At 43.4% G+C, this 19,811-nt stretch overlaps 2 protein-coding genes across 2 annotated transcripts in view; one reads left to right on the top strand and one right to left on the bottom strand.

Annotated features, from left to right (window-relative positions):
- Positions 1 to 19,811, bottom strand: part of LOC113435791 (toll-like receptor 6) — a 458,202-nt gene that overhangs the window by 67,000 nt on the left and 371,391 nt on the right. The window lies entirely within an intron of this gene.
- The window catches only part of PGCKA1 (PDCD10 and GCKIII kinases associated 1), a 48,186-nt gene continuing 30,490 nt past the window's right edge, over positions 2,116 to 19,811 (top strand). The window contains 1 exon segment of the mRNA XM_026699863.2: positions 2,116 to 2,628. The gene's annotated coding sequence lies outside the window, so the exon portion shown is untranslated.

Here is a 19,811-nt window from a genome sequence, read left to right as displayed (position 1 = left end):
ACCTGGTTATTTGCATTTGTTTAGAGCAGGAGTATCCAACCTTGGCAACTTTAAGACTTGTGGACTTCAACTCCCAGAATTCTGGGAGTTGAAGTCCACAAGTCTTAAAGTTGCCAAGGTTGGACACCCCTGGTTTAGAGGGTCGTTGAGACTACTTGCTGGTTTATCTGAGCTCTCTCAGGGTCACCTGAGTGGTGCTCCTGGTTCCCGTAGTCCGCAATTTTTATCTCTGGAAATCCATTGCTACTCCCACCCCATTCCAAGGGGGTTCGTCCCAAATTGTATAACTAAAAGTATGTAGAGATTTTCAGTCACAATTGTCCCAAAAATGCTTTTTTTGTTGTTGTTTTTTCAGGAGGCAACTGGGCTTTTTCTTGTTTTGCTTTGTTTTACTTTTGAAGACCTTTTGCTTCTCATCCAAGAAGCTTCTTCGGTTCTGGCTGGATGGTGGAGAACGGAAGGATTTCTATTCCTTACAGACAGAGCTGGTTATTTACATCCTTTTAGAGGACATAGATAAACCTCAAGTGGCCTCAGGGACCCTCTAAGGAGGCCAATAGCCATCTGTTTTCAAGGAATAGAAATCCTTCCATTCCCCACTATCCGGTCAGAGTTGAAGAAGCTTCTGGGATGAGAAGCGAAACATCTTCAAAAGGAAAAAAAAAACAGAAAGTCCAGTTGCCTCCTGAAAAAAAGCATCTTTGGGACTTCCTTGTGAGTACTGCTTGAGCAGGGGACTGGACTAGATGACCTCCATACTTAACAAAATGAAATTCAATGTAGAGAAAAGTCAAGTCCTACACTTAGGCAAGAAAAACCAAAAGGACACATACAGACCGGGTGAATCCAGGCTCAATAGCAGTAACTGTGAGAGGGATCTTGGAGTCTTAGTGGACAACCAGCAAAAGATGAGCCAGCAGTATGCAGCAGCCGCCAAAAAGGACAGTGCAATCCTAAATTGCATTAACAGAGGGATACAATCAAGATCAAGTAATACCACTCAGTAAAGCCTTAGTAAGGCCACACCTAGAGTACTGCATCCAGTTTTGTTCACCAGACTATAAAAAAAAGATGTTGAGACTCTGTAGAAAAAGTACAGAGAAGAGCAACCAGGATGATTAGCGGACTGGAGGCTAAAACATATGAAGAACGATTACAGGAACTGGGCATGGCTGGTCCCTAGTGAAGAGAAGGACCAGGCGAGACAGGATAGCAGTCTTCCATTATTTGAGGGGCGGCCACAGAGAGGAAGAAGAGATCAAGCTATTTTCTAAAGCCCCAGAAGGCCAGACAAAGGAAAAATAGATGGAAACTGATCCAGGAGAGATTTAACCTGGACATAAGGGGAAACTTTCTGACAGTGAGAACACTCAACCAATGGAACAGAAGTTGTGGGAGCTTCATCACTTGAGACCTTCAAGAAGAGATCGGACTGCCATTTTTCAGAAATGGTGTAGGGACTCCTGCTTGGGCGGGGGGGTTGAACTAGATGACCTATAAGGTCCCTTCCAACTGATCATTTATTTGTTTGTTGTTATTTGTTAGACGACCTACAAGGTTCCTTCCAACTCTAATTATCTGTTATCTGCCCTTCCAGCTCTATTCTGATTGATTGATTGATTGATTGATTGACTGACTGATTGAACTCAGCCCTATTCCCCTCCAGTAACTTCTCCTGGGATTTTTTTTTTTTTTTGAGGTGGGGGGGGGAATAGCATCCCAAATCTACCTGGGCAAAACAGCAAAGTAAGAGAGATTGTTGGTTGGTGTGTTGTTGTTTTTCCTCCTCTTTTGGCTCCTTCCTTTCATCCCGTGTCGCCTGAGGTTCCACCCACCTCACCCCCACCACCACCACCCAAAAAAAGAAAGGAAAAAAAAACCCTAACAAGCAGAAAAAGAACCACAACAAAAACTCGCCCGGCTCGCTTGCAAGAAAAGACGGAGCGCGATTCTTTCGAAAGCGCCGCGTTCCCAAAAAAACTTCGCAAAACTTTTCCACCTTCCCTCACACACTCACCCACAGCCCTCCCTCAAACCCGGTCTTGGTCGACCACGTGACGCCGGTTGCCCAATGAGGGGCGGCCATTCGGACGGGCTCCTGCGAAAAGAGGCAGAAGCGGAGAGAGAGTGAGAAAGAGAGGGGGCAGAAAGAGAGAGAGAGAGAGAGAGAGAAGGAGGGAGAGAGCGACACAGAGACCGAAAGACAGAAGGGGGGGGGCAGAAAAAGAGGCAGAAAGGAAGGAGGGAGGGAGGCAAAAAGACAGAGTGGGAGAAAAAGTGAGAGAGGCAGAAAGAAAGGGAGCGGGAGGGGGAGAGAGAGAGAGAGAAGGAAAGAAAAAGGGAGGGAGAGAGAGAGTGGGGGAGAGAGAGTCTGTGTGGGAGAGAGGCAAGGAGAGAGGAGAGGGAGAAAGAGGGCGGGAGAGAGAGAGAGAGAGAGAGAGAGAGACAGAAAGAGAAAGAAGGTGGGAGACAGAAAGAGGGAGGGAAAGAGAGACAGAGAGACAGAAAGAGAGAGAAAGTGGGAGAGAGAAAGAGAGAGAGAGAGAGAGACCTACTGATTGACTTAATTCCGGGGATGGCAGGAGATCTACAGCCGACTTCGATTCCGGAGCGATCCCGAGGTGACAGGTGAGTTGGGCTGCTTTGCCCTGCGCAGTTTTTTGTTCCCTTTGCGGAATTTCTCCCTCCCTCCCTCCCTCCGGCGGCTCACCTGCGCCCTTTTCCATGCCCACCTGGAACCCCGGGGATCCTTTCTTCCTGGACCCTCTCCCCTCCTGGCGCCCGCAGGTGGATTTCACTTTCTCCAAAGTAAATCGAGAAGAATCCGAGGTTTCGTTTCCCCTCTCCTTCTGATTCCGGCGGCGGCTTATTCCGCGACCAACAGGTAGACTGAAGCTGGCAGAGCAGGCTTGGATGCCGACTTAACAGCTGCAACAATGGAGTCCCCCCCCCTCCCCGTGTCCCTATGAGAAGCGAGACAGGTTGTTAAGTGAGTCCTCTGCTCCGTTTAATGACCTTTTGCCACCGTCGCCGTCTTTAAGCGAATCGCCGCGGCGGGGAAGGCTGTTAAGGGGAACCTGGCTGGAAGGTTTGACTGGGCTCGTCAAGAAAGGGGCCAAAGAGGACCCACGTGAGGACCACCCAGTCGGCTGTGACCGGCGTTAAGTAGGAACTAGGGGCCAAGCAGCTGAATTGGGGTCAAAGCAGAGGTTTCAAAGGTCGTAACTGTGAAAAAACGATCAGAAGTCAGTGCCATTGTAACTTTAAATGGCCTCTAGGTGAATTGTTTAGGACTACCTGTAATAGAGCCAGAAGGGACTTCGGAGGTCTTCTAGTCCATCCCACTGTTCAAGCAGGGGACTATACCAGGGGTCTCCAACTTTGGCAACATTAAGACTTGTGGACTTCCAACTCCCAGAATTCCTCCGTCAGCAAAGCTTTAAGATTTGTGGACCAACTCCCAGCATTCCTCTGGCTGAGGAATTCTGGGAATTGAAGTCCCTAAGTCTTAAAAGTTGCCAAGTTTGGAGACCCCTGATCCAGATCTATGAAAGAAAGGCAGGGCCTGCAATGAGTGGGCGTGGCCAAAGTCTGGCTGAGGAATTCTGGGAGTTTGAAGTCCACAAGTCTTCAAATTTGCCAAGGTTGGCAGCCCCTGCTCTATACCACTGGTCGCCAACTAGTGGGCTGTGAGAAAATTTTGGTGGTCCGCAGAGAAACGTCATCCCCAGAGCACTCCCCAAAGCAATGAACCCAGGCTGCACACTGCGCCGTCCACATGGCCTGTGGGAACCCTTCCCGCCCACTCACTCCTTACCTGGTAAACTTGCCTGCTAAGTTGCTACTTTTCCTTTTTTTTTTTTTTTTCCCCCAGCCATCAGCTGTTCTGCTGTGCTGGGAGATTTAGATTAGCTAGAAAGCAGTAAATCCTTGGATTTCTTGCTCTCTAGCTAATCTTTAGGACTGAAGGTTCTATTATTCAGTTGTAGACTCAGATAGCCAATGACAGAAACACAGATCTCTAAGTGAATCTGAGATTCTGTGTGCAACTCAACCTGCCTGCCTGTTTTGCCTGATTTTGGGTAAAAGTTGCTCTTTTTTATAAAAAATTCAATGTTTATGTAAATATTTAGAATGGAATGGAATGGAATGGAATGGAATGGAATGGAATGGAATGGAATGGAATTCTTTATTGGCCAAGTGTGATTGGACACCCAAGGAATTTGTCTTCGGTGCAAATGCTCTCAGTGTACATAAAAGAGAAAATACATTTGTCAAGAGTCAAGGATCTTAAGGTGCAACACTTAATGATAGTCATAGGGTTCAGTCAGCAATCAAATCATACTAGGAAACAGTCAATATAAATCGTAAGGATACAAGTGACAAAGTTACAGTCATATAGTCACAAGTGGGAGCAGATGGGTGATAAAGAGTGATGAGAAGATTAACAGTAATAGTAGTGCAGACTTTGTAAATAGTTGGACAGTGTTGAGGGAATTATTTGTTTAGCAGAGTCATGGAATTTGGGGAAAAAACTGCCCTTGTGTCTAATTGTTCTGGTGTGCAGTGCTCTATAACATCATTTTGAGAGAAGGAGTTGAAATAGTTTATTTCCAGGTTGTGAGGGGTCTGTAAATATTTTCACAGCCCTCTTTTTGATTGGCGCAGCATACAGGTCCTCGATTGAAGGCAGGTTGGTAGTAATTGTTTTTTTCTGCAGTCCTAATTACTCTCTGAAGTCTGTGTCTGTCCTGTTGGGTTGCAGAACCAAACCAGACAGTTATAGAGGTGCAGATGACAGACTCAATCATTTTTCTGTAGAACTGGATCAGCAGCTCCTTGGGCAGTTTGAGCTTTCTGAGTTGGTGCAGAAAGAACATTCTTTGTTATTTACATACAAGCGATGCCCAGCCAGTCACATGACCACCAAGTCACACACACAAATTAGGCCATGGCCAAGAACCGGTTGTTAAGAAATTTGAATCCCACCCCTGCCTCTGTGTGTGTGTGAGAGAGAGGGGGGGTTAGATCAGATCTCTCTCTCTCTCTCTCTCCCACCAATGTCAGCAAGCCACCATCAATTAAAATTCATATTAGTGGTCCCCGGAGTTTAAAATTATGAGTTTAGTGGTCCCTGAGGTCCAAAAGGTTGGCGACCCCTGCTCTATACCATTTCAGACAAATGGATGTCCAGTCTCTTCTTCAAAACGTCCAGTGATGGAGCAAACACAACTACTGAAGGCAACTCCTGCCACTGATGAATTGTTAGTTGTTTTGCACTTTCAATCAGGACTTTAAAATATGGGAATTGTTGAGAGGAATGGCTTAAGCTCTGGGAGCTGCTTCACCTGGACAGGTGATCTTGGACTTAGGATTGCAAGTAAGCCCCAAATTTCAGTTCTTAAGTGAGACATTTGTTAAGTGAGCTTTTCCCCGGTTGTGAAGTAAATCACTGTGGCTGTTAAGTGAGTCACATGGTTGTCAAGTGAGTGTGGCTTCCCCCTGACCTTGTCAGAAGTTCGCAAAGGGGGCATGGCATGATGCCAGGACCATCACCTGAAGTTTGATCACCTGGGGATGCTTCAAACGGTAGTAAGGTTGAAAAACGGTGCTAAGTCCCTTTTTTTTCCAGTGGGCGTGGCAACATTTGTCACTACATGAACTGTTGCAAGGCGAGGACTAGCTGTGTACTCAAACTCCTGGAGAAATGTTCGGTGCCGGCTCCGTTGTTAGCATCCTTGAAACTAAACCAATATAGGTGTCGCCAAGGGGTGTTTGACAATGGGTGTTCATTGCAACAAGTTCTGGGGTTCAAATTTTTTTACTACCAGTTCTGTGGGCGTGGTTTTATGGGCGCAGCGTGGCTTGGTAGGCATGGCAGGGGAAGGATATACTGCAAAATCCCCATTCCCTCCCCAACCCACTAACCTGCTTTCCAGCTCCATTTTCCTGTGCAGGGCAACCAAAGAAGACCCCGCCGATCAGCTGGGACCCAATGGGCAGCAGAAAAGAGATGGGGGCAGGCCCAGTGGTGGGATTCAATTTTTTTTACTACCAGTTCTATGGGCATGGCTTAGCGGGCGTGGCATGGCTTGGTGGGCGTGACAGGGAAGGATACTGCAAAATCCTCATTCCCTCCCCACCCCACTAACCTGCTTTCCAGCTCCATTTTCCTGTGCGGGGCAACCAAAGAAGACCCAGCCGAGCAGCTGGGACTCAATGGGAGGCAGAGAAGAGAGGGGGTTGGCGAGGCCAGTCAGAGGCGGGATTGGTCGGTTCTCTGAACTACTCAAAATTTCCGCTACCAGTTCTCCAGAACTGGTCCGAACCTGCTGAAGACCACCTCTGCACCAAGCTCAGCTCAGACTTTACAACCTGTTATTAACACAGATAACAGAGGACAAATAATCAGAGTTGGAAGGGACCTTATAGGTCATCTAGTCCAACCCCCCGCCCAAGCGGGAGACCCCACACCATTTCTGACAAATAGCAGTCCAATCTCTTCTTGAAGGTCTCAAGTGATGGCGCTCCCACAACTTCCGAATGAAAGCTGTTCCGTTGGATTGATTGTTCTCACTGTCAGAAAGTTTCTCCATTTCCATGTTGAATATTTCCTTCTTCGGTTTCCATCCATTATTCCTTGTCTGGCCTTTGGGGGCTTTGGAAAATAAGCTTGACCCCTTCCTCCTCTCTGTGGCAGCCCCTCAAATATTGGAAGACTGCTATCATGTCTCCCCTGGTCCTTCTCTTCACTACACTAGCCAAGTCCAGTTCCTGTAACCGTTCTTAATATGCCTTAGTCTATACCTGTCTAACCTATGATTTAATATCCGGATAGCAAGGCATCCATGTTTAGTTTAGTTTAGTTGACTTTATTGTCATTGCACCTCTACCTTCAGGTGGACCACTTGGGATTGCTCCCTTCTTCAATATGAAGAATCTCAAAGGTAAGAAATGTTTGGTCACCACACTGTAAAAAAAGATGTTGAGACTCTAGAAAGAGTGCAGAGAAGAGCAACCAGGATGATGAGGGGACTGGAGGCTAAAACATATGAAGAACAGTTACAGGAATTGGGCATGGCTGGTCTAGTGAAGACAAGGACCAGGGGAGACAGGAGAGCAGTCTTCCAATATTTTAGGGGCTGCCCCAGAGAGGAGAAGGGGGTCAAGCTATTTTCTAAAGCGCCTGTAGGTCAGACAAGGAATAATGGATGGAAACTGAACAAGGAGAGATTCAACCTGGTAATAAGGAGAAACTTTCTGACAGTGAGAACCATCAATCTATGGAACAGAAGTTCCCTTCAGAAGTTGTTGGAGCTTCATCCCTGGAGGCTTTCAAGAAGAGATTGGACTGCCATTTGTCAGAAATGGTGTAGGGTCTCCCGCTTGGGCGGGTGGTTGGACTAGATGACCTACAAGATCCCTTCCAACCCTGTTAATCTTAATCTTTGTTTTTTCTTGAAGGCATTTGGCTTCTTATCCAAGAAGCTTCTTTAGCTCTGTAGTTATAGCTAAATATCTATGGAGATTCTCAGTCATCCAAGTCATAGTTGGCCACAAAGTGCTTTTTTCAAGAGGCAACTTGGACTTTCTGGTTTTTCTCCAAAGAGGTTTTGCTTCTCACCCAAGAAGCTTCTTCAGTTCTGACTGAATGGATGAGAATAGAAGGATCCTTGCAGTCCTCTGGACATTAGCACTCCTTCTGAGTCATTGAGGCCACTTGGAGGTTTATTGTGCCCTCAGGGTCACCTGAATAGTGCAAATAGGTGTGGTACAACACCACCTATCTCTACAACACAGTCTGTCCAGCATTTCCAAGAAGGTTTCACACCCCTTTGCACTATTTAGGTGACCCTGAGGGCACAGATTAACCTCCAAGTGGCCTCAGTGACTCTCAGAGCGCGAATGACCAGATGACATAAATCCTTCCATCCTCCACCATGTTCCTTGGAGTCACCTTAGCACTGGTCATGGAGTTCATCTGAATCCTCCAAGTGGCCTCAACGACCCTCTAAAAGGATGCAAATAACCAGCTCTGTGTGCAAGAAATCCTTCCATTCCCCACCACCAATCAGAACTGAAGAAGCTTCTCGGATGAGAAGCAAAACCTCTTCAAGGAAAAACAAAGGAACGCCAGTGGCCTCTTGAAAAAAAATCCCTTTGGGATCCGCGGGGCGGAAGGGCTCAGAAACCCTAAAGTTTTCTCACACCTTAAAAAGGTACAGCAGGAACTGGACTGAGCTTGATCGTTGGAAGACTTGAGTTGAGATTCCCTTTCCATATGACTTTTACTCTACAAAGTTGTTGCCTCTTAGCCTAGCTTACCTCTGCAGGTTGTTGCAAAGATTTTAAAATGTGGGCTCTCAACTCCTTTGTTGTAGCTTAAGCCATGATCGGCTTGATTTGATGCTTGACGTAGCAGTTATTTCACCTATTCTTGGTTGTTTTTCGCGCTTGACGTCTCCCCAAATGAAAATGGTTTCTCCAGAATGAAGCTGTCTACAAAATCTCCCCTTTGCAGCATATCATGGTGTAACTGGTGTTTTAGCCGCCTTGGGAACAGCTGTGTTTGTTCGTTCCTAAATGTTTATTTTTCTCTCGCCGTGATTCCTTACCGGCGTTCTGAAGAGTTTGCAACCTTCGAGTCAGAAGGAAAAAATAGTAAATGATTACCTGGGTGCCTGTATTTGTACGAGAAGGAAAGCAGAGTGGGGGAGAGAAGAAACTCTTCAGCCTTTAACGTTTGCTGACGTGCTCAGAAAGGCTCCTGAGCCTGAACTATTTGGAAAAGAAGGCGTTGCTTTCTGGAAAGGAAACAAACAAGTTGAAATTCCTGCTAAAGTGTGGAAGATCAAAAGGTGACCTGGGACGATGCACAAGAATCCTACCTACGTTTGATGTTAGGTGTCCCATGTTGTCTTTTGCAAACCTCTGGGTTGCATGGGGACAAGCTCAGTGCAGGCCAGGTAGAAAGCTGTTTTTATTTTATTATTTTATGTTGTTTATTTTATTTTTATTTTTTATTTTATATGTTTTTATTTCATTTTTTATTTTATTACTTTTACTATTTTTAGAGTGTATTTGTAGAACATGTCACCAGCTTCAAATTCCTGGGGATCCACCACTCTGAGGATCTCTCTTGGCAGATCAACACCACCAGCCTGTTCAAGAAAGCTCACTTCTTTCTGAGGTTACCGAGGAAGAATCACCTATTCCCAACTATTCTGATCAAATTCTACCGCTGTGCGGTCGAGAGCATCCTAACCAGCTGTACCTCAGTCTGGTATGGAAACAGCACCATTAAAGAAAGGAAGGCATTAGAGAGGGTGGTGAAACCGCCCAACGCATTATAGGGATCCCACTTCCTGCCATTGTGGACATTCAGAGGAAACAATGTCTTCTTCCATCTGGGAAAAGGTTCAGGTGCCTGCAGTCTAAGACCAGCAGGCTAAGGAACAGCTTCGACCACATGGCAGCCTCCTTACTGAACTCCTCAACTCGTCTATCCCCATTCATACACTGATACTTTCCCTGATAATATATAACATATCTTGTATAAACTTCTGTGCATTATACTTACATTCAATATGTTCATAAACACTCTGTACAGTCGTATATATTCCTTCCATAGACATATATTCTGCATATTCATAGATATTCTGTATATCCATATATAGTTACATTTTTATTGTATATCTGTATGTATGTGTGTGTGTGTATATATATATATATAAAACTTAAGAATGAATATATATATTCATATATATATATGTGTGTGTGTGTGTGTGTTTTCTTAAGTTTTCGCAGGTACTTACATGTATGGCATTCAGCTTTGTTTGGGTATTTTCCCACGTCATTGTAGTGCTTTTAAAGTTGTAGCAACGTTTCAGCAGAATCTCATCTGCCATCATCAGGCTTCTGTATTGTGTTCGTCAGACGAACACAATATATTTATATATACACAGACGAACACAATATAGAAGCCTGATGATGGCAGATGAGATTCTGCCGAAACATTGCTACAACTTTAAAAGCACAACTATAATGATGTGGGAAAATACCAGAACAAAGCTGAATACCATACATGTAAGTACGCGAAAACTAGAAAGAATGAATATATATATATATATATATATATATATATATATATATATATATATATATATTCATTCTTAAGTTTTATATATATATGTAAGTTTTATATATATATATATATACACACACACACACATACAGATATACAATAAAAATCTAATCTAATCTAATTTTATTATTTCATTTAGTATTTTATGTTATATTTTATTATATTATTTTATTTATTTTTTATTTATTCATTATTATTTTTTATTATTTTATTTTATTATGTGATATTTTATTTTTTATTTTATTCATTATTTTATGCTATTTATTTTATTTTTAATTTTTATTTTATTATTTTATTTATGTATTTCTTATTTTATTTATTTTATTATTTTATGTTAGTTATTTTATTTTATGTTTAATTTTAATTTTATATTATATTTTTTTATTTTTTTTATTTTTTTATTTATTTTTATTTTTTAGTATTATTTTATTTATTATTTTGTTAGTTATTTTGTTGTTGTCATGATGATGATTGCAAATGGGATCAGTTTCCCCAGCCTCGGAAGTTCAAAGCTTTCAAAGGAAGAACTCCAGTAGAAATGCATTCATGCGTCTTCCTAATCAAGTTGTGTTCAAAGGTTGTTAAGGTTTCAGCAAAAAAAGGCAACATTGTGGCTTGCGGGGAAACTGCATAACATCTGCCCCAGTTGTTAAGATAAGTTTCTTACAGCTGACCTTGAACCTTTGCCATGTTTTTCCCAGAAATGGTATTCATCCGGTTTTGGATTAGTTCTGGTGGTAGCGGAAATTTTGACTAGTTCAGAGAACTGGCAAATGCCACCTCTGTTTGGTCCCATTCACCTGCCCCCGCCGTTAGCTCTCCTATATTCTCTTGTTTTTTAGCTCAGCTGGTTCACGCGGCTCACCAGCGTTGACCGAGGTCCGTCTTTGAGCCGTCCATGCACGCCCATGAAGCGTGCATGCATAGAACCACACATAGAACCGGTAGGAAACAATTTGGAAACCCACCACAGGTTTCTTCCTTGTTTTGATGGTTGAGGTGTTGAAGCTTGTAGCCCACGCTGCATACTCAGAAACGAGAGATTCTAACAACTGTATAGAATTAGGACAACTCCTAGAATCCTGACAACTGATATGTTTCTAGGTGTTCCAATAAAAGAGGACCTGACCTGGGGTGTCCACATTGCAGCCCTGGTCAAAAGGGCCCAGCAGAGATTATACTACTGAGGCTTCTCAGAAAACAACTGAATGAAAAACTGCTGGTGACCTTCTACCGGCTGCACCATAGAGAATATCTCAACTTACTGCACCTCTGCATGGTTTGCCAATTGCACAGTGGCAGATAGGACAGCACTCCAGAGGGTTAACGTCATTGCGCAGAGCATCATTGGTTGCCCTCTCCCCTCTTTGGAAGAGCTTCATAGCTCCCGCTGCCTCAAAAAAGTTCGAAACATTCTCAAAGATCCATCTCATCCTGGGAACCCTTTTTTTTTTTTAACTATTACCATCTGGCAGACAGTACAGGAGGATAAAAGCAAGGACAAATAGGCTGAAAAACAGCTTCTATCCCAAGGCAATAACTGTATTGAATCCTACTCCATATTGCAATATTAATGCAATATCGGGGTTTTCCATTCAATTGCATAGGATGCGAAGGATGTGTGTTCGTGTTTTATTTTCGTAGTTATAATGTACATTGGAGATGGCATTTATTTTCGTTGTATGAGGTGCAATGACAATAAAGTCAACTGAACTGAACTGAACATGGATGTTTTGCTATCTGGATATTAAATCGTAGGTTAGATCGGTTGAAATGTCTGAGTTGGGCTTGATGTGTCTGTGTAGGTTATTCCAGCTTTGAGATAGTCTTGTCCTAGGCTGTTCCATGGACATCATCTTTGGGAAAGAAGGGGGTCAACCTATTCTCCAGGCCACCTAAAGGCAGGAGAAGAAGCAAAGGATGGAAACTCATCAAGGAGAGAAGCAACCTGGAACTAAGGAGAAATTTCCTGACAGGGAGGACAATCTATATTTATAAAAGCAAAATGGCACTCATGCATCATCACGAAATCTCCAGAACCGTAAAGCCTACAAAGTTGAAATTTGTCTCATAGGTTCCTCTTGGCTTCTAGGGGCTCACTAAGAAAAGATTTTTCCAAATGACCATCAGAGCATTATTAGTATTTCCTATATTATTCTTATTATTAACAGGCTTGGATGCTAAGGAGTTCTTCTCCCACTCCCCACCTGAAAAGAAGTCTCTTCCAAATGCAAAACACGAGCAGAGGAGAGGAGTTTCAGTTTCAGTTTCACAGCACCAAGCAGCTTTAGGACAGAACAGTTGAGCTAAGCCATGCCAGGCTCCTAGCTGTCTCCTTGCTCACACAGCAAATACTTTTTCAGTTTCCAAACAGCCCTCCACTCTCTCACACACTGACAGCACACTAGCCAGATGAATATTGATGGATGCTGGTAGGCAGAGGCAGATTTTTTTTTTCCCCTTTATTTTCCTCTCCGAAAACTAAGCCCCACCACATAGTTTTGTAGTGAAGCACAGGTATCGAGCTAGTTAACCAGTGAAACAAAGTTGTGAGTGCTGCATCAGCGGAGGTTGTTAAGAAGAGATTGGAGACAGCCCTGTGTCTGAAATGGTATAAGTAGACTTATAACTGTTCATTCACTAACCGTTCAAAGTTACAACGGCACTGAAAAAAATATGTCGTGGTGGCTTTTCACAGTTATATTCTTTGCAGATCAAAATTTAAATGTTTGGCCACCGGTTCATATTTATGTCGATTGTGGGGGGGGGGAGACAAGGTCACGTGATCCCCCCTTTTTGACTTCCTGACAAGCCAATGGGGAAGCCAGATCCCCTTCACAACTTCTCAACTGCAGCGATCCGCTTCATGGCTGTGGGTAAGAAAAGTTGTAAAATGAGGCAAAACGCACTTCCTGTTTCTTTCTCGCTTAACAACAGGAAATGTGGGGCTCAATTGAAGTCATAAGTCGGGGATTCCCTGCGTAGAGAGTAAGTGCAGGGTTTCCTGCCCGAACAGGGAGGGTTGGACTAGAAGACCTCCAAGGTTCCTTCCAACTCTGTTATCCTCTGTCGAAGTCTGAATGAGCTCTGGCTGAGCATAGCATCCACTCAAGAACATCCTTGGGTTGTGCTGGGATACTTAACATGGATTTAGCATGCTGAGGCGTTTTCATGGAAACAAGATGCTAATTCGCTGGCTCCCTTCCACCCTTCTTTCTCTTGAGTGGAAATGTGACTGGGGTTTCAATGATATCAGGGTCCAAACAAAGAATCCAATATGGCGCTCAGTATTGTTGAATCAAACCATGGCCTCCGAAATGTAAAATCTTTTTACGTGGTCGGTCCACTATATTGCTTTAACGGGAAGGCAGGAGCATCTGCCAGAAGCCCTCGTCTGAACAACCACAACTGAGCTCAACATTTCTGCTCTTAAGCGAGGCAGTGGTTAAGTGAATTTTGCCCCATTTTACAACCATTTTGGCCACAGTCGTTAAGCAAATCACAGCAGTTGTTAAAGTTAGCCACCCAGTGGTTAAGTGAACCTGGCTTTCCCATTGATTTAACTTGTTGGAAAGTCACAAAAGGGGACACTGCAACCGTCATAAATAGGAATCTGTTGCCACAACAGTCATAAGTGTGAAAAACAGTCATAAGTCTCTTTTTTTCAGTGCCGTTGTCACTTTGACTTGTCACAAAATGATCTGTTGCAAGCTGGAGAGTGCCTGTTTGAGAAAGTCAATGAGCCTAATCGGGGTGGGTGGATGGGAAATGATATTCCCAGTATGAAATGGGAGGTGAGGTCTTCAGAAGGAGATAGTTTATCCATAATTGATGGTTAATTAACTTGTCCGTAGTTAATGGATCTCCACAATGTAGGTCCTAGTAAGATAGATGTAGCCAAGAGATATTGAGTTGACGTTTTGTAAGAGCGCCATTTGCGTCCCCAAAGACTAGCATTAGAAGGCAATCAAGAATCAATCCCTGAGTATTGTTTCTATCCATTTCCAGTCCCTACATCAGTGGTGAAATGTTAGCGGTTCGGCCAAACCAGTAGCACCCACCCCTGTGCTTTTCTCTTCTTTATCCTCTCAGCTGATTAGCATGCTAGATTGCTGTATGGGAAGCTGCGCACGTATTAGGTGTGTGCACAGGCGCATGCGCAAAGTGCGCGATTACCGAACCAGTAGAGAAACTGGTAGAATCCCACCACTGCCCAGCATCTGAAAAAGTTGAAAAATGTGGAAAAGGATGACCCAAATGATTTAGAGATGGCAACAAGCCCTAGAGGGGAAGATGACGACATTTGTAATTTTGCAGCACTGACGAGGTTACCTAGTTTGGTGATAAAACGTGTGCATAGTTTTTTTTATTTTTTTCCCTTCCAGCCCTTCCACATTTATTAACTCAAGGCTGCCTAGGGAAGTCAATGGGGAAACCAGATTCACTTAATGACTGTCTTAACTAATTTAACCACAGTGGTGATTCACTCCGCAAACGTGGCAAGAAAAGTCATAAAATGGGGCCAAAAATCATTTTTTAACTGATGTCTTGCTTAGCAACAGAAATGTTGGGCTCCATTGTGGTCGTAAGTTGGGGACTGCCTGCGTTTTTCAGCATATGACATGCATCGTGCTGTAAAGAAATCTGCTACAAATCATATTGTGAAATATACGGATGACACAGCAGAGATGGGTCGACAGCGAAGATGCGCAAAAGGGAAGAGGTGAAAGCTCTGGTGCAGTTGGTGCAATTAAAGTAATTTGGTTCTAAATGTTAATAAATCAAAGGACATCGTTGTAGATTTTAGAAAGAGCTGGCACAGTCATACTCTACTCAGTATCAAGGATGTAGCTGTAAAGGTGGAAAATAGTATTAAGTCTCTGTGGGTGCAGATAACTAACAATCTGACTTGGTCTCTTCATACGTCATCCTTGGTGAAGTATGCAAACCAGCGTCTGCATTTCCTCCATCAGATGAGGAGAGCACTTCTCTCTTCTTCTGTCCTGGCCACATTTTACAGAGGCACAATTGAGAGAGTTTTAACAAACTGCATCCCTCTTTGGCTTGGTGGCAGCCATGCCTCAGATAGAAAGCCCCTACAGAGAGTGTTGAGAGCAGCGGAGATTATAGGACGCTCGCTTCCCGTTATTCAGGATTCTGCTTGTAAGCACTATGTGCTTAGAGCTCGAAGCTTTGTTAGAGACCCCACACACCCACTTTAGAGTCTGTTGCTGTTGCTCCCCTCTGGGAGGAGGTTTTGAAGTATTTCTACCCGGACTACAAGATTCTGTAACAGCTTTGTTTCCTAGGCCTGGTAAACTCACAAGATTCATTTCTCTCTCCATGTACATGTATGCATCCGAACTAGACTGCGATGTTTCTCTGTGTCATATAATATATATGTGAGTATATGCACAAGTTTGTACTTGTATATTTATTTATTTATTTATTTTGTCATGCTTAATGTAGTATACCGGAGGTGGTGACCCTTTGAGAGCCGCATGCAGCAAAATTTCATTTTAACGTATGCCGATTAGTGTACATTCAAAGGGACAACAAAGTTATTCTAAGTCATAAGAAGGCAGCCTGGACTCCCTCTAAAATTTGCTAACAAGTAAGAAATGTCGACAGAGTGGAAGGGAATGACTATGGAGGAACATCTGCAAAATAGAGGTGATTTATTGCATTTTTTTAATTTGGATTTTTTTTTCCCCTGTAATTTGCAGGATTAAATTGTGTTATTGTCACCTCCACCCACCCAACAGCCCTGTGGCTTCAGAAATTTGATTTGTGTTTTCCCCCCCACCCCCTTGTTACATCTCTAATTCTAAGAAAAACATTTAACTTGCTACAAAACAAATTTCCAGGCAGTTTGGAAAGATAAAGCATGACCACGCTAGCTAATGATTTAACCGGTATTTCAGCCAATGTTTATTTAAAAACAAGGCATTGTAAAACATGGGAAGCTATACACTGGGACTGTATACAAAAAAATCCACAAACTAGCGGCTGGAGAATACTGGGAGTTGAAGTCTAACATCTTAAAGTTGCCAAGTTTGAGAGATGATGTTCTACTTAGTGGCAGGAATTTGTAAACACTTTGTACTTGTCTTTATGTGTCCAAGGCCTAGATTAGTCTGTGAAGGCACCGTGAGCTGCATATGGAAAGATGGGGGGAGTTTGAAAGCATGATCTGTTATATCAGTGGTGGCTAACCTTTTTGGGCTCCTGTGCCAAAAATTATGCGCGCGCTTGCACGCTCGTGTGCCAGCACCCAGAAGGCAATGCACCCCCCCATGCCCTTACGCATGCGTGCGCAATCCCCACCCACCCACCGCTGCCCTCTTACCTGCATTGCACCTCACAGCTGATTTTCGGCCAGTTTGAGGCCTTTTTTGGCCTCCCGGAGGTTTGAGGAAGGCATCTGCAGGCTTTGCAGGCCAAAAATTAGCCCCGTTTCATCACTTCCGGTATTTTTAAACAGGGCTAGTTTTCGGCCTGCAATGCCTGCAGAAGCCTTCCTCAAGCCTTTGGGGAGCCAAAAAAGGCCTCAAACTGGCAGAAGATCAGCTGTGAGGCGCACACATGCGCAGTGAGGTAAGTTTGCCTGCAACTCACCTGCCAGCACAAATGGCTCTACGTGCTACAGGTTTGCTTGCCATCATGGTATTATATTATTGCATTGGGGGAATTAAAATCACTGGGATCATCCTGTAGAATTAGCTGCCTTGGGAGTGATTTATAAAAATTCAAAGCCCATTTGGAGATTTGCAAATGCTCTTTCTCTCTCTCTCTCTCTCAAATCAATTTTGGGTGTTCGAAACAATTCTGTTTTCTCAAGTGATCTGTAGGGCCAGATGGACTTGGGTGAATTTTCCTGAATTAATCCGATCTTTTCAATCCCCTTTTTTTGTTTTCTTTTTCTCCCATATGGTAGATTTTTTTTTCTCAACCAACCTTGAATTTTAAATATTTAGTTCCTCTCGTGAGTTGTAAATAATTGTTGAGGGCCATAATGTGTTTGTGGATAACCTCCTTTCTTTGTTATGAGGGCTTCTTGTCAACTTTGTGGTTGTTTTCTTCTGTACCTAAAAGCATGGAGTGTTATTATTTTTTTTAATCTTATTTTATCTCAGTCTTGCATGGCTGAAGACAATGAAATAATTAACAAAGAGTCACTGTGTGTTGTTTGGGTACAGAAAACCATCCGGAAAACAAAAGCTAAAGTACTTTTCCTCTTTGCAAGCTAATGATCAAAAGTAGCACTTTCTTCCCCATCCTGGCTGATTTCTTTTTCTTTATATAGGTGCTGGATAGGTAGAAATTCAGGTATTGGAAGTGTAAAATGGTAGAAATGGAATCTATCCAGCTCAGTGCGGAGATCCTTGAATTATAGACAGAGTGCAAAATGTATGCCTTAAGATCATGTAAGACTTGCAAAATGGAACCAAAACATTTAGCTCCTTCCTTTACATTCTTTTTAAGTTTTAGAGAATAGAGTAGAAAATGGAATGGAATGGAAAAAATTTATAATAAAGTTCATTAAATTTTCACCTTTAAAAAAGTAAACTATATACATTTTTGCGGTTATTTGTGACATCAGTTTCACCATTTTCCTAGACATACATACACACACACACACACACACACACACACACACACTCACACATATATACACTGCTCAAAAAATAAAGGAAACACTTAAACAACAATGTAACTCCAAGTCAGTCACACTTCTGTGAAATCAAACTGTCCACTTAGGTAGCAGCACTGATTGATAATCAATTTCGCGTGCTGTTGTGCAAATGGAATAGACAAGAGGTGGAAAGCATAGGCAGTTAGCAAGACATCCCCCAATAAAGGAGTGGTTCTGCAGGTGGTGACCACAGACCACTTCTCAGTTCCTATGCTCTCTGGCTGATGGTTTGGTTACTTTTGAATGCTGGCGGTGCTTTCACTCTAGTGGTAGCATGAGACGGAGTCTACAACCCACACAAGTGGCTCAGGTAGTGCAGCTCATCCAGGATGGCACATCAATGCAAGCTGTGGCAAGAAGGTTTGCTGTGTCTTTCAACATAGTGTCCAGAGCATGGAGGTGCTACCAGGAGACAGGCCAGTACATCAGGAGATGTGGAGGAGGCCGTAGGAGGGCAACAACCCAGCATGAGGACCGCTACCTCCACCTTTGTGCAAGGAGGGACAGGAGGAACACTGCCAGAGCCCTGCAAAATGACCTCCAGTGGGCCACAAATGTGCATGTGGCTGCTCAAATGGTCAGAAACAGACTTCATGAGGGTGGTATGAGGGCCCAACATCCACAGGTGGGGGTTGTGCTTACAGTCCAACATTGTGCAGGACTTTTGGCATTTGCCAGAGAACACCAAGATTGGCAAATTCACCACTGGCACCCTGTGCTCTTCACAGATGAAAGCAGGTTCACACTGAGCACATGTGACAGACGTAACAGGGTCTGGAGATGCAGTGGAGAACATTCTGCTGCCTGCAATATCCTCCAAGTTTGGCAGTGAGTCAGTAATGGTGTGGGGTGGCATTTCTTTAGGGGGCCGCACAGCCCTCCATGTGCTCACCAGAGGTAGTCTGACTGCCATTAGGTACCGAGATGAGATCCTCAGACCCCTTTTGAAACCATATGCTGGTGCGATTGGACCTGGGTTCCTCCTAATGCAAGACAATGCTAGACCTCAGGTGGCTGGAGTGTGTCAGCAGTTCCTGCAAGATGAAGGCATTGATGCTATGGACTGGCCCTCCCGTTCCCCAGACCTGAATCCAATTGAGCACATCTGGGACATCATGTCTCGCTCCATCCACCAACACCACGTTGCACCATAGACTGTCCAGGAGTTGGGGGATGCTTTAGTCCAGGTGTGGGAGGAGATCCTTCAGGAGACCATCTGCCACCTCATCAGGAGCATGCCCAGGCATTGTAGGGAGGTCATACAGGCACGTGGAGGCCACACACACTACTGAGCCTCATTTTGACTTGTTTTAAGGACATTACATCAAAGTTGGATCAGCCTGTAGTGTTTTTTTTTTCACTTTAATTTTGAGTGTAACTCCAAATCCAGACTTCCATGGGTTGCTAAATTTGATTTCCATTGATAATTTTTGTGTGATTTTGTTGTCAGCACATTCAACTATGTAATGAATGAAGTATTTATTTTTGTGTTCCCTTTATTTTTTTGAGCAGTGTACATTATTTACACTTACACTTTAAAGCTTCTACTTTTGCATTATATTTTCTTTCTATTTTCTAACCAGACATACCACTTTTCCCAGGCCATATAGAATTCTTTATCTTCCTTCTCCTGCAATTCCATTGTGAATTTGTTCATTTCTGCGCAATCCATTACTTTTTTTATAATCATGTCATCTGTGGGTGTACTATCTAATTTCCAAGTTTGAGCATATAGTATTCTAGCTACTGTTAAGATATGTATCATTAGACATTCATTCCCTATCATATATTCTCCTTTGGTTATCCCTAATAAAAACATTTCAGGTTGGGTGCTATCTTTAGACTTGTTATTTCCTGTAGCCAGAGAATGGAATGGAAATTAGGGTGACTCTGTGTAAACCACTTAGGGCTGTAAAGCACTGTAAAGCAGTATATAAGTTTAAGTACTATTGCTATTCCTTCCTTCCTTCC

The sequence above is a fragment of the Pseudonaja textilis genome, chromosome 6, assembly GCF_049901715.1.
Source record: "Pseudonaja textilis isolate UNSWEBS1 chromosome 6, rPseTex1.2, whole genome shotgun sequence".
Taxonomy (NCBI): domain Eukaryota; kingdom Metazoa; phylum Chordata; class Lepidosauria; order Squamata; family Elapidae; genus Pseudonaja; species Pseudonaja textilis.
Note: the sequence above shows the minus strand (reverse complement) of the source record. Positions and strands in the feature narration are given on the sequence as shown.